Below are 11977 nucleotides of genomic sequence, written 5' to 3' on the forward strand. Positions count from 1 at the left end.
AGATGAATTATTCGGCATGTTTTATAATTTAGAAAGTCATTGCATCTTCCATGGGATAGGATTCTCAAATCTGCACAGTTCAGTATAAAGTTTTAGGGCTGATGTTAGTCTACCTCTAGCTGGTTTTGATTTGTCTTAGTTGGTATCTGTCTTAGTCTTCTTTTATAGCTGTTACTACTACTACTACTACTACTACTACTACTACTACTACTACTACTACCTTCACCACATCTCCTCCTCCTCCTCTCTCTGAAGTAATGAGGGTGACAAAGAAATGCTACACAGCCATATACCTACAAATATCAATATATTTAAACAAAGTCTGTCTAGAGTTAAAAGGTGCATTAGACCAGCAGTGCTTATCCTGGTTTCTATGGCCCTTGGGAGTGTAAGACATTCTACTGAACAGAATGTATCAGTCTGTAACAGAATTAACCCTCTCTCTTTCCCTCTGGCTACTGCTTTTGCTCATTTTCATCTGAGTGGACTGAAGCAAAATGAATGAAGTGCCTTGTTCAGAGAACCAACACGCAGCCCAGTCCAGTAATTGAACCCACAACCTCATGGTCATTAGTCCAACATCCTAATCGCTAGTCCACACACACACACACACACACACACACACACACACACACATGTACTACCTCATCATGGCTATTGTCAAAAGGCTGAAATGAATATAGCAATATACACTAAAATATATAAAACTACTTGATGGCTGCATTTGCGTGTGCCATACTAGAAAACTGTTCAATTACATTGCTCGATACACACACACACACACACACACACACACACACACACACACACACACACTCTCTCTCTCTCTCTCTCTCTCTCTCTCTCTCTCTCTCTCTCTCTCCCTCCCTCTTTATTCAACAACAATAAAAGTGAGTAAACAAATAAATATATGCATATTAGACTGAATCAATATGCAGAAAGAAGATAGTTGAAAACAGTTTGGATGGATTCCATATTCATTTCTGAGTTAAATCAAGGAAAGAATGAAATTAAATATAGAGATATTTCTTGAGGAAATGTCTTTATGAAGGGATTTTCTTGTCATTCCCATTTTTACATTACCACTTTGAATCTTTAGAGAGTTCTTTTTGAAATAATTTACTCAGATTTGATTTGTAGAATAGAGACAGACGTATTCAAACAATGGTCTTTGCTAGATTGATTTGGTCTCCATTTCCACTGATATGTTTTTTTAACTTCGCTGATCAATAATAGAAATGGCACAACTTAGAAGTCAGTAATTTTAACTAATAATCCACAATTATTTCAGCAAGACAACTCATTTTGTAAAAAGACAAGCTACTGCTACACTAAATTTTCCCTGATTTTTACTTTCTTTTTTTTTTTCTTCTTATTGCATTAATTTTCCTCTGGTAGCATGCAACAGATGGATTTTGTTAATTTGAACATTTGCATTTTGTTGGAGCATTTTTTGTTTCTACTGTTCAGTTCTCTTCCTCCATTACAGGTGTAATATGGCCAAACGGTTAAGAAATTCAGTTTGTAGCAATGAGGTCCTGGATTCAACTTCACTGTGTAGAATTTTGTGAAGAATGTCACTTTCTATATCCTCAGGTTGACCCATATATTATGTTGTGAGCGAAACTGGATCAATGGAAACTATACACAAGTCTGCTGGATGGATTGTACTTGTTATTCAAAAGAAACATTTTCATTACATAGTGTGTCATGCTGATTCTGCTTGAGAATTATGTTAAGGGTACAAATGTGAATGGAATACATAACCAATCACACATTATTTCAGGAGCAAGTAATTCAGATGATCAAACAACTGAATTTTCATTATTGAATGACATGCAAACTACTTAACCATGAAGTAGGAGTAAAACCTGCTCTCATTTCAGCAAGCTAAAAGAAGCAGACTGAGTTTGTTTTGTTGAGGAGTGGCACAATAATAAATACCTGTAATAATATTTGAATTTGTCACAAAATTAAAAGTCATGAATAATGAAAGAGTAGATGATATTTAGATCTGTATTTCATTAGCTATTCTTATCTTACGTAGGTATAGTTGTTTACAATCGGCTGAAGTCATCATATTGAGAAGTCTTAGTCACTTGAGCAAGAGAAGACTTCTGGAATGAATAGTCAATAGAAGAATTACATGATCAGTATTCTAGCTATGATCAACATACCATTATTGTGAGTGTAGTGTCCAGGTTTGAGCATATAGACTTTGTTTTTATAGAAATAGCTTTGGATGTTACATCAGTAGATTCAAGTAACCCAAACATCTCATGTAATACTTTGCTACCTTTGAGGTTTTCTGCTGATTCAACTATCTGAAGTTAATATATAATGATTATGTTTGTGATGGTTGCCTCTCTAAGGAACTGTCACAAGTCGATGTACTTCGAATGAAGTGGATATAACTTTGACGATTCAGGGTTTGTGCAATAATTAAAAATAGCCATTAGAATTAAAACTGCTGGTGCTAGTTTGAGTTGAGTAGGCATAATCCAATTCAAAGGATGTATATATAAAATCTTTGGCATTCTTTGAAAAGAACAAAAGTCTAACATTTTGGGCAGTAGAATTACATTGGAGAAATTATCAGCCCCTTTCATTCATCAATTATCATTTTGGTATAAAATAACTGAATACAGTAATAGGGAAGGAGTAGATAAAATACATTTCGCTAATATGTTCAGCAATTTTATACACAAGCACAAGAATTTGAGCCCTCAAGTGGGATGGTTTCTGCTAGCAAGCATGGAAACAGTAAAAGCAAAAAAAAGTTAAGAAATGTTAGTTTGCCATGAGAAGTGGAAATATCAAATGAATCTTTCATTGCGGAATGCCAGGAGAGAAAAATTATTTTCCAAAATAATATATACAGGATACAAGTTATAAATTGTTTCTACAATGAAGAGATTCATTGAAATGTTAGTTATTTACTCTCCTCATGGCAAACTTATGCTTTTTGCATAATTTCAACCTCATTCTTTCATTATAGGTTGTAGTTTATAACAGAGAAATGATCAAGTATTTGGGAACATAAATATCGTTTTTGTTAAAACAAAAAAAAAAAAGAAAGAAAAAAAAGTAACTTTGATATTCACGAAATTGCTATCACGGTATCATATATCAAATAAGGTTATTTACCAAACCATATTACACTGCTAATTTGTAGGAAACAGAAAAATATATTTCCAATAAAACAAATTTGGTTGCATTATTTTTTCAAAGATCAGAATATATATCTATATAGTTATGATTGTCTTTACTCATCTTTTACAAAAAGAGATTATTATCTGAAATCGTGTATACAGGATATAAATCCTATATTATATTTTTGCTTGGTTGCATGCAAAAGTTAACATACTCTTCGTGTTGGTATATTATGCAAACAAACAGTGTAGTTTCCCTCTTGCACCTTCAAGATTTCATGTGTGTGTGTGTGTGTGTGTGTGTGTGTGTGTGTATAAAATCCTTAAGTGTATCAGACATAATAATAGACTTAATCAAATTACCTGTAGTTTTGAGTATATACATGTAATGTATACTTTCAGTCATATACATACATACATATATGAGCACGTCAAAATATGTAACTATATGCATAAGAATACATACATAAACCATAATAATCTGCACATACATACATGGTGGTTGTCTACTCCTTACGGAGTTTGACCACCTCCTGCACCTACACCTTAGTCCTTTCATGGCGTCTGATGTGGCTTTTTAAACTAGACAATGTTTTGAAAAAACACCCACACAGATTGCACCTCTGATTTGTACAACCAATACCTGCAGGTAAGTTCTGCTCGTTGTGGATCCTAACATGTCTTTTAAGACCCCCATTGGATTTGCAAGCCCTTTGGCACACACCACATTCAAACATGTGCACAGACATATAATCAAAATAGCTGGTTGAAGTTTGTTTTCCATGGGTTCGCAGGTGAGATTTGAGGCCAGCCAAAAACAGACATGGTCTGTCACAGACTCTGCACACAAAAAGGTCACATACATACATACATAAATACATACATACATACATACATACATACAAACAAACAAACAAAAATACCCTGTTGTTGATGTTGAAATTCCAATGAAGGAACCCTGGACCTAGGTTAGAAACCAGTTCTTTTTCTATTGGCAAGAAATCTTGAAATAAACTGAATAATGACATACAAACATACATACATAAATACATACATACGTACATACATACATACATACATACATACATGATTTGATTATAGTCCCAAATAACATGTAGGCTAGATTTGGAAAAAACAGATACAGTTTATTTACTCATAAAAGCTATTAGAATTTTAAAATTGTTGAAATTCATGAATTCTTCAAGTGGTTGACATTATGAAGATCTCTTATTATTGTTTTATAGTTTTTAATTATTATATTATCATTAATCATTATTATTATTATTATTATTATTATTATTATTAATATTGTCATTATTATTATCATCACCATCATCAACAATAATAATTTATTTTAATCATGTTTATGCCAATATAAGAAATCATTTTCTATACTTTAAGCTATACACTGCATTACAGTGATAAAATCTTGGTTAAGTTTCATCTATATTCCATCTTTGAAGCCAAATTGGTAAACAGTATATTTTAATTGTATTTGGAAAATACATGAATATCATAACTATAAATTTTTGGTTCCCTGCAATCTTGGTATTATTAATTAGGAATTAAAATTTTAGATGACGAAATGAGCTTCTCTGGTATGATTCCTGTAAATAGTTTGATATTTTGAAATTTTTCATTGTTTGAAGACAAAATATCATTACGATAGTTGAGGTTATGTCATATGAAAGAATAAAATCACTCTATAGTTTATTTTATAACTAAAGAAAAAAAAAAAAAAATCCATGCTCTACGATAGCAAAAACAGACTTCTCTACTATATGGGTTCATAACATTATGGTTGAATTTTTTCTTGTTTTAATAGCACCAATAGAAATATTTTGATTATTAGTATGTAACTAAGTTTGCATGTAAGAAATAGCATTGAAACAGAAAAATATTGCTTTTATGAATGTTTTAATATCTGAAAAAGAAGAAAGTTAAATCTTGGGTCATAGCAAGTCAGAGGCGAAGCAAGCCAGAATGGAAGAAACTTGTAATAACGACAACAACAACAACAACAACAATGATAATAATAATAATAACAATAATAATAATAATAATAATAATAATAATAACAATAATAGTAATGATAATAATAATAATTATAATAATAATAATAATAATAATAATAATCATAATAATAATGATAATAATGATAAAAGAAAAGCAAAGGGAAAATTTTAGCACGGAAGCATAAGTATATCTAAGCATTAAAAAAATATATAAGACATTCTGACTACTGTTTAGAAAGAAGCATTGGAAATGGCTTGTCTTCAGAAAATAGTTATGATGATGATAAAATCTAAATACAAATCATATATATTGGAAACTAGCACAATTCTTCCTTCATAAAAGATTAAAAGGTTGCTGCTAAGATTAAGGTGTGTTGGTGTTGGGCGGGTGAGTTAGAAATTTTTTTTCTTTTTACTTTAATAATGTTCTTCAGATTTTTGTTTCACATTTTTGTTCAATTTTTAAATTTTTTGTTATTATTTTTTTGCTGTTTGAAATGTAATTTCTGTTATTTCCGGACTGATTTTCAGCAGTTGGGGGTTAAGTAAAGTGGTCTAACACCATGCACTTAGCAGGGAAGAAGAAAAATGGAAGTAGTGTAATTGCAAAAAGAAACAGCTAACGATTGACATGACAGTTCTATAAAAAATAAAAAAAAAACAACAAAAAAAAGTGGACAGGCTATATTGATAAAAAAATAACTATATAAATAAAAGATAGTGATGGAATGTTGGCACCAAATGACAAAAGAAAAAGTTGTCAAGATTTAATAGGTTATATCTATCAGAAATGAGGTAACTTTTTTCTTTTATATTGGATAAAATACTTTTATTGGAATTAATGATGCCATTCCTATTTCACAAATGTTGGGGTTTTAGCAATGGGTTAAATATCTTCTTTTTATTTTGAAATTTCCTTCAAAACCGGTTTCAGCAATATGGGAATTCTCAAATTTACTACAACTTAACCCATCACAAAACATAGCAATGAAGATTGGATGGAAATACATATGTGTGTGTGTGTGTGTGTGTGTGTGTGTGTGTGTGTGTGTGTGTGTGTGTGTGTGTGTATGTGTGTGTGCACATGTGTACATAAGCTCCAGAAATTAAGGAAACTGAATACACACATACCACATGTACATTCACTACATAAACACTCACACATACATGCTGTACATTCAGTCATTGAGTGGATAAGATCCAATCTGATAGTATTTAGCTGTGTGATTGTATCCTATTGCATGCATTGTGTCTTTAATTCTATTTGCTCTACAATGAAGCTAATTCCAGATCTAATACATTGTTTTCCTCAGGGACACATTCCTCTGGTATTTGTCAAAAGGAAAGGTTATTTTTTTTCAATTCCCTGTCACACAAAATCTCCAAAGTAGTATCTCCTTAGATTTTATGTACAAGGTTCATTCCATTATTCTATTTTCTAATTAAAATGAGGGGGCTTGTTTGTACATACGTACATACATACATACATACATGTATATATGTGTAATCTGTAAAGTAGTTAATGTTAGATGAGGTCATACAGCTGTAGAAGCCAAGTTGACCTATCTAAGAGGATTAGCAATTCCAAATCAGAACTGACTTGGTCTGTCATGACCCATCCAACCCAAGTCAGCATGGAAAGTAGATGTAAAATGATGATGATGATCTATCTATCTATCTATCTATCTATCTATCTATCTATCTATCTATCTATCTATCTATATATATATGTAAATATACATACACATACACACAGAGCTCAAAGCTGTGAAGGCATGTGGCTTAGTGGTTAAGGTGTTGAGCTCATTAAAAGCTTATGGGTTCAGGCAGCACATTATGTTCTTGAGCAAGACACAATTTCCCGGTGTTCCAGCTTACTCAGCAGAAAATGAGTGCTGGTGCACTTTGCTCTCCTTGCAGGTGTCATACCTTTGATTTGTACCGGGTCAAGGGTGGGAGGGCCATGAAAGTGTCCATATTTGTTCATCACTACATGACCTTGTTAAACAATTTGTGAAAGCATAGTACATGCTACCAAGTCATACTTGTTTATGAGTGATACATACATACGTGCATACACACACACACACAAATATATATATATATATATATATATATATATATATATATATATCTATGGAGAGAAAAAGAGGGACAGACAGATGGAGGCCAGTAGATGTGTGTTGTGTAGAAAGATAATTCACTCAGTGTGAATAAGTGTGTGCTAGAATTAGTGGAGTAGGTATATTGTTGGAATAGACAGATAAATAGATATATAAAGAAATTGTGGTAGTCAGAATAGTCACAGGCAACATGATAGTAACAGTGTACTCTATATGTATCTCTCTCACTGTTAGATAAGAAAAAGTATCATTCCGAGTATTAAAACAGTCTTGCAGACTACCTCATTAACAAAGAAAAACGATCTCATTATAATGGATAGTGACTTTATAGGACATATTGGGCAACATCAAGATGGTTATTCTGATGCAGCATAGAGGCTATGGTTATGATATATGCAATATGGCCAAACTATTTTCGATATTATATATACTATATGTACATATGTACATATTTGTGTGTGTGTGTGTATATATATATATATATATATATATATATATATATATATATATATATATATATATATATACATACACATATACATATTATAGGTAAATATCTATTGTTTAATGTTGTAACTAATTATCACACACACATACATGTGAAGCTCTATACAATTTTACTACATTTTTATGTATTGAGTACTCCGTTTGTTTTGTTTGAAGAGGTATACATTCACATGTGTGCATGTGTGTATTTATACAAAAATTCTAGTGCATATGTACTCTCTAACTGTTATGTGGATCTTATTTAAATAAAGGTATTAGTAATTGCCCATACAAAAAAAAAATCTAAGTTTTTAGCACTATTTTTCATTTACTAGAACCGAATTCTGTAGGATGACGAAAACAACTTTTACAAATCTCTGGATTGTGCAATGAAATTCTGGCATGAAGCAATTTTCTGGTGTAGAATGTTTTCCATTACTTTTCTACAAATGTATATCTTCTGAATCTCTCCAATTTTCTCTTTATTTCATTATGTCTATTCCTTTTTTCTAGGAAGAAAGACTAGATAAATTGTAAGAATTTATTTAAAAGAAGCATTCTGCAAGATTTTTGTTCTCATGTGACCCAGCCATTTGCTAAATTATTCATGCTTGAAGTTGCATTATTCTCTATAAGTGTATATTATGGTTGGTTGGAGAAGATTATGAAACTGTTAAATGGATATTTGTAGAAAAATAAAAATAATACTTTTGTTTGTTCAACTGTTCATAGAAAACTATCGTTCTTTGATTGTATGTAGTAATGAGAAAGTCACAGCTGGCTGATAGTTCTTTTCCTGTCATAGCTATGTTGTGTGTGGTCTTTGTAAACTCTCAGTGGTTCAATCCATCAAGCTACAAATAAATATCAGGATAAGGAGTAATTCACTTCCAAAAGCAGCACCAGTAACAGTCACCTATAACTCATGACCATTTTGACGGCTTACAGTTGTTGCGGTGGTCATTAAGGTGCGTTTGAAACCAGGTTTCTGGCTGTGATAAAAGAGGAATACATTGATTTCCTTTTGCATTCTCTAGGCTTACATGATAATATTAACTTGTACAGCAATCTAACAAAATCCATATTATTTCGACAGTTTGCTGCAAATTTACTGTGGTGAAGTAATATATATATATATATATATATATATATATATGTATGTATGTATGGGTGCAAGCGTGGCTGTGTGTTTAAAAAGTTTTCTTCCCAATCATATTGCTTTCAGTGCAGTTTCACTACATGGTACTTTGACGGGTATCTTCTATTATAGCTGCTTACCAATCAAAGCCTTGTGAATAGATTCTGTTGAGAGAAACTGAAAGAAGCTAATTACACACACACATGCACATACACACACACGTGCGCACATACACACAGACAAACACACACATACATACATACACACACACGTAAATGTATTTATGTGTTTGTGTGTTTGTGTGTCTATGTGCATATATTTGGTTGTGTGGATGGGTTTGTGTTTCACTTGGTTTTATGTGTGCTTGCTCTTTTAATCCCCTCATTGGTCAGCTGTGCAATTATACATGCTCTAGGTTACTGAGTACTATTAGAACTAACTTACTCTTCTCATTCATTTCTGGCTTTGCTGCTGGCATTGCCTAACTCCTATTTTTTCGGTCTGGTCTACATGTCTAAGCTCAATTAATAATTTCTACATTTTTCTGCATACAAGGAACTCACACTGCTCTAAATTGTTAAGAAGAATTGTGACTGTCACAAATTTTATGATGGACATTGTAACCTTCTTCATGGTTGTTGGTATTATTGTTCTGAATAACTTCCAATCAAGCAGACTCTATAATCAAAGGTATTCTATCCATGACTTTAGTCCTGATCTTGCAGACCTATGTTTCCAAGTCATTCCAGTCATGACAATACTATCTTTTTTATTTTCCAGATAGTGCATCAAGGATTATTATTATCCAATATGTACATCCATTTTTAAAAACAGTAGAGTGTGATCTGAGGGAGATTTGGATGCTATTTGTAGCATATCAAGTAATTGCATAATGGCCGTCCCTCATTGGTATGCTTGTGGCAATATTATCATTGTTTAATTATCGAGGTATTGAAGCTGATGTGGGCTAGGAAAGACTATGTGCTGTAGAGCATCATTTCCATATATTCATTTGTGAGACCTACAGATGTTCTCAACTACATCTTTCTCACTCTTCCTCGATCTACCTCTATTGTGTGCACATCTACCATCCTCTAATTGCTCTACTACCCCCTGTCCTGTCAGGCATCACTTCTTCTCATTACCTGTTTAGATTGAGGCAGTTGTTTCGCTTCTACAAAATGTCCAATTCATGTGATTTCATACTTCCGTCTTTTTTTTAAATATTTTCTGCTATTTTTAATTCATACACCATCATCTAAGTGTTCGATCTGATCAAACTGGTACCACACTGCTACTGTCTCTCTTTGCTGCAAGGCATTTTCAATTATTTACAGATTTACACTTATTTTATTATTACTATTATTATTGCTATTATTATTATCATCATCACCATCATTATGATGATGATTATGATCATCATCATCTTCCACCCAGAGCTGTCTAATTTGGAGACAGGAAAATTAATATCCCTTCATGAAATAAGAATTATTTTTCATTCTCAACTTTTATAAGAGGTAAATATAGAAATTAATGCATGCACACAAATATATATATATATATATGCATATATATACATATACATTAGTATGCACATATATATGCATACATGTATAGACACATATGTATATGTGTATATATATATATATATATATATATATATATATATATATATATATATATATATGTATGTATACATACAACTCAGACACACACTTGCTCATGTACACAGGTGGAAACAGTTTCACATACATATTACATATTCCTCTTCCCCATTCTCTTTTTTCTATAATCCTCAAGACTGCACCCCTCTCTCTTTATCTCTTTCTCATCCTCACTCATATGCATTTGTGAACTCTTCCTCCCCACTTTACTATTTCTTCATGTGAGACTTCTCCACATACCACAAAAAAAAAGAAAAGAAGAAAGAAAAGAAAGTAGAATAAGAGAATAAGTGAAAAAGAACAGCTTCAAATAATAATCTTTCCCAATACGATATATCTGAAAATCTTCAAAAGTAAACTGAAATAATCTAGGAAACTTTTCATATCTAGAGGTATTTTGGAAAAGGGAAGAGAGAGAGGGAGAAAAATGTAAGATGGAAATGCTTAATAAATTCCTTTTAACTGCTCTATAATAGATTGTGGTAGAATATAGATAATCAGGAATGATTCCTTTTTCTTGTTGATAACAGTAAATGTGTGTGTATATGTATGTGTGTATCCCCTTATATCAATATATATAAATGTATGCATTTGTGATGTGTGTGTGTGTTGTGTGAGTTGTGTGTATGTGTACAATTATAAGTTTATGGAAGTTTCCAATATATGTATGTAACTATGTGTACATGTGTGTATATATATATATTATATATATATATATATATATATATATATATATATATACACACATACATACATAAACACACATATATATACACACACACAAACACACAAACTCACCTGTATGTATGCATATATATAGAGTAATTTCAAATATGTATATATATTTATGTAGGTATATGTATTGCATATTTATCTGCATATATAATCTCACATAAGTAATCCAAAATCATAGAGGGGCAAAAAGAAATGAAAAATCAATTAATATTAGAAATATTTGCATTCTGAAAAATATTTTTCCAAAATTGTTAGTAAAGTTTTCAAGTTTTATTCTTTTTTTTTTTTTAAATAAAAGAGACTTCAATAATAATAATAATAATTGTTTTTTTTTTATTCGTTAAAGACCATTTCCAAATATTCATTGTAAACAGTAGCAGAACTACGCATAATGTCTAAAAGAGATTTAGAACTAAAAAGCAAATTAAGAGAACTAAATTAGATGAATCAGCTAGTTGTTGCAAACAATAACAATAGCAACCACAGCAACAGCAGCAGCAAAAAAAGAGAAAATGAATACTGTCATGAAATTAGCCATTGTAGAGGTGGGGGAGAAACAGCAACAAAGAGTTTAGAAAGAAATATTTTAAAGCAACACAGAAACCCCCCACACAAAAAAGCAGCAACAACAACAACAAAAGTATTGCTGTTGTTTAAATACAAA

At 31.6% G+C, this 11977-nt stretch overlaps 1 protein-coding gene across 1 annotated transcript in view; it reads right to left on the reverse strand.

Moving 5' to 3' along the window:
• The window catches only part of LOC106878977 (neuroglian), a 552234-nt gene that overhangs the window by 28218 nt on the left and 512039 nt on the right, over window positions 1–11977 (reverse strand). The gene's annotated exons all lie outside the window — the stretch shown is intronic.

Source organism: Octopus bimaculoides, chromosome 1 (genome assembly GCF_046866305.1).
Source record: "Octopus bimaculoides isolate indiv1 chromosome 1, ASM4686630v1, whole genome shotgun sequence".
NCBI classification, from domain to species: Eukaryota; Metazoa; Mollusca; class Cephalopoda; order Octopoda; family Octopodidae; genus Octopus; species Octopus bimaculoides.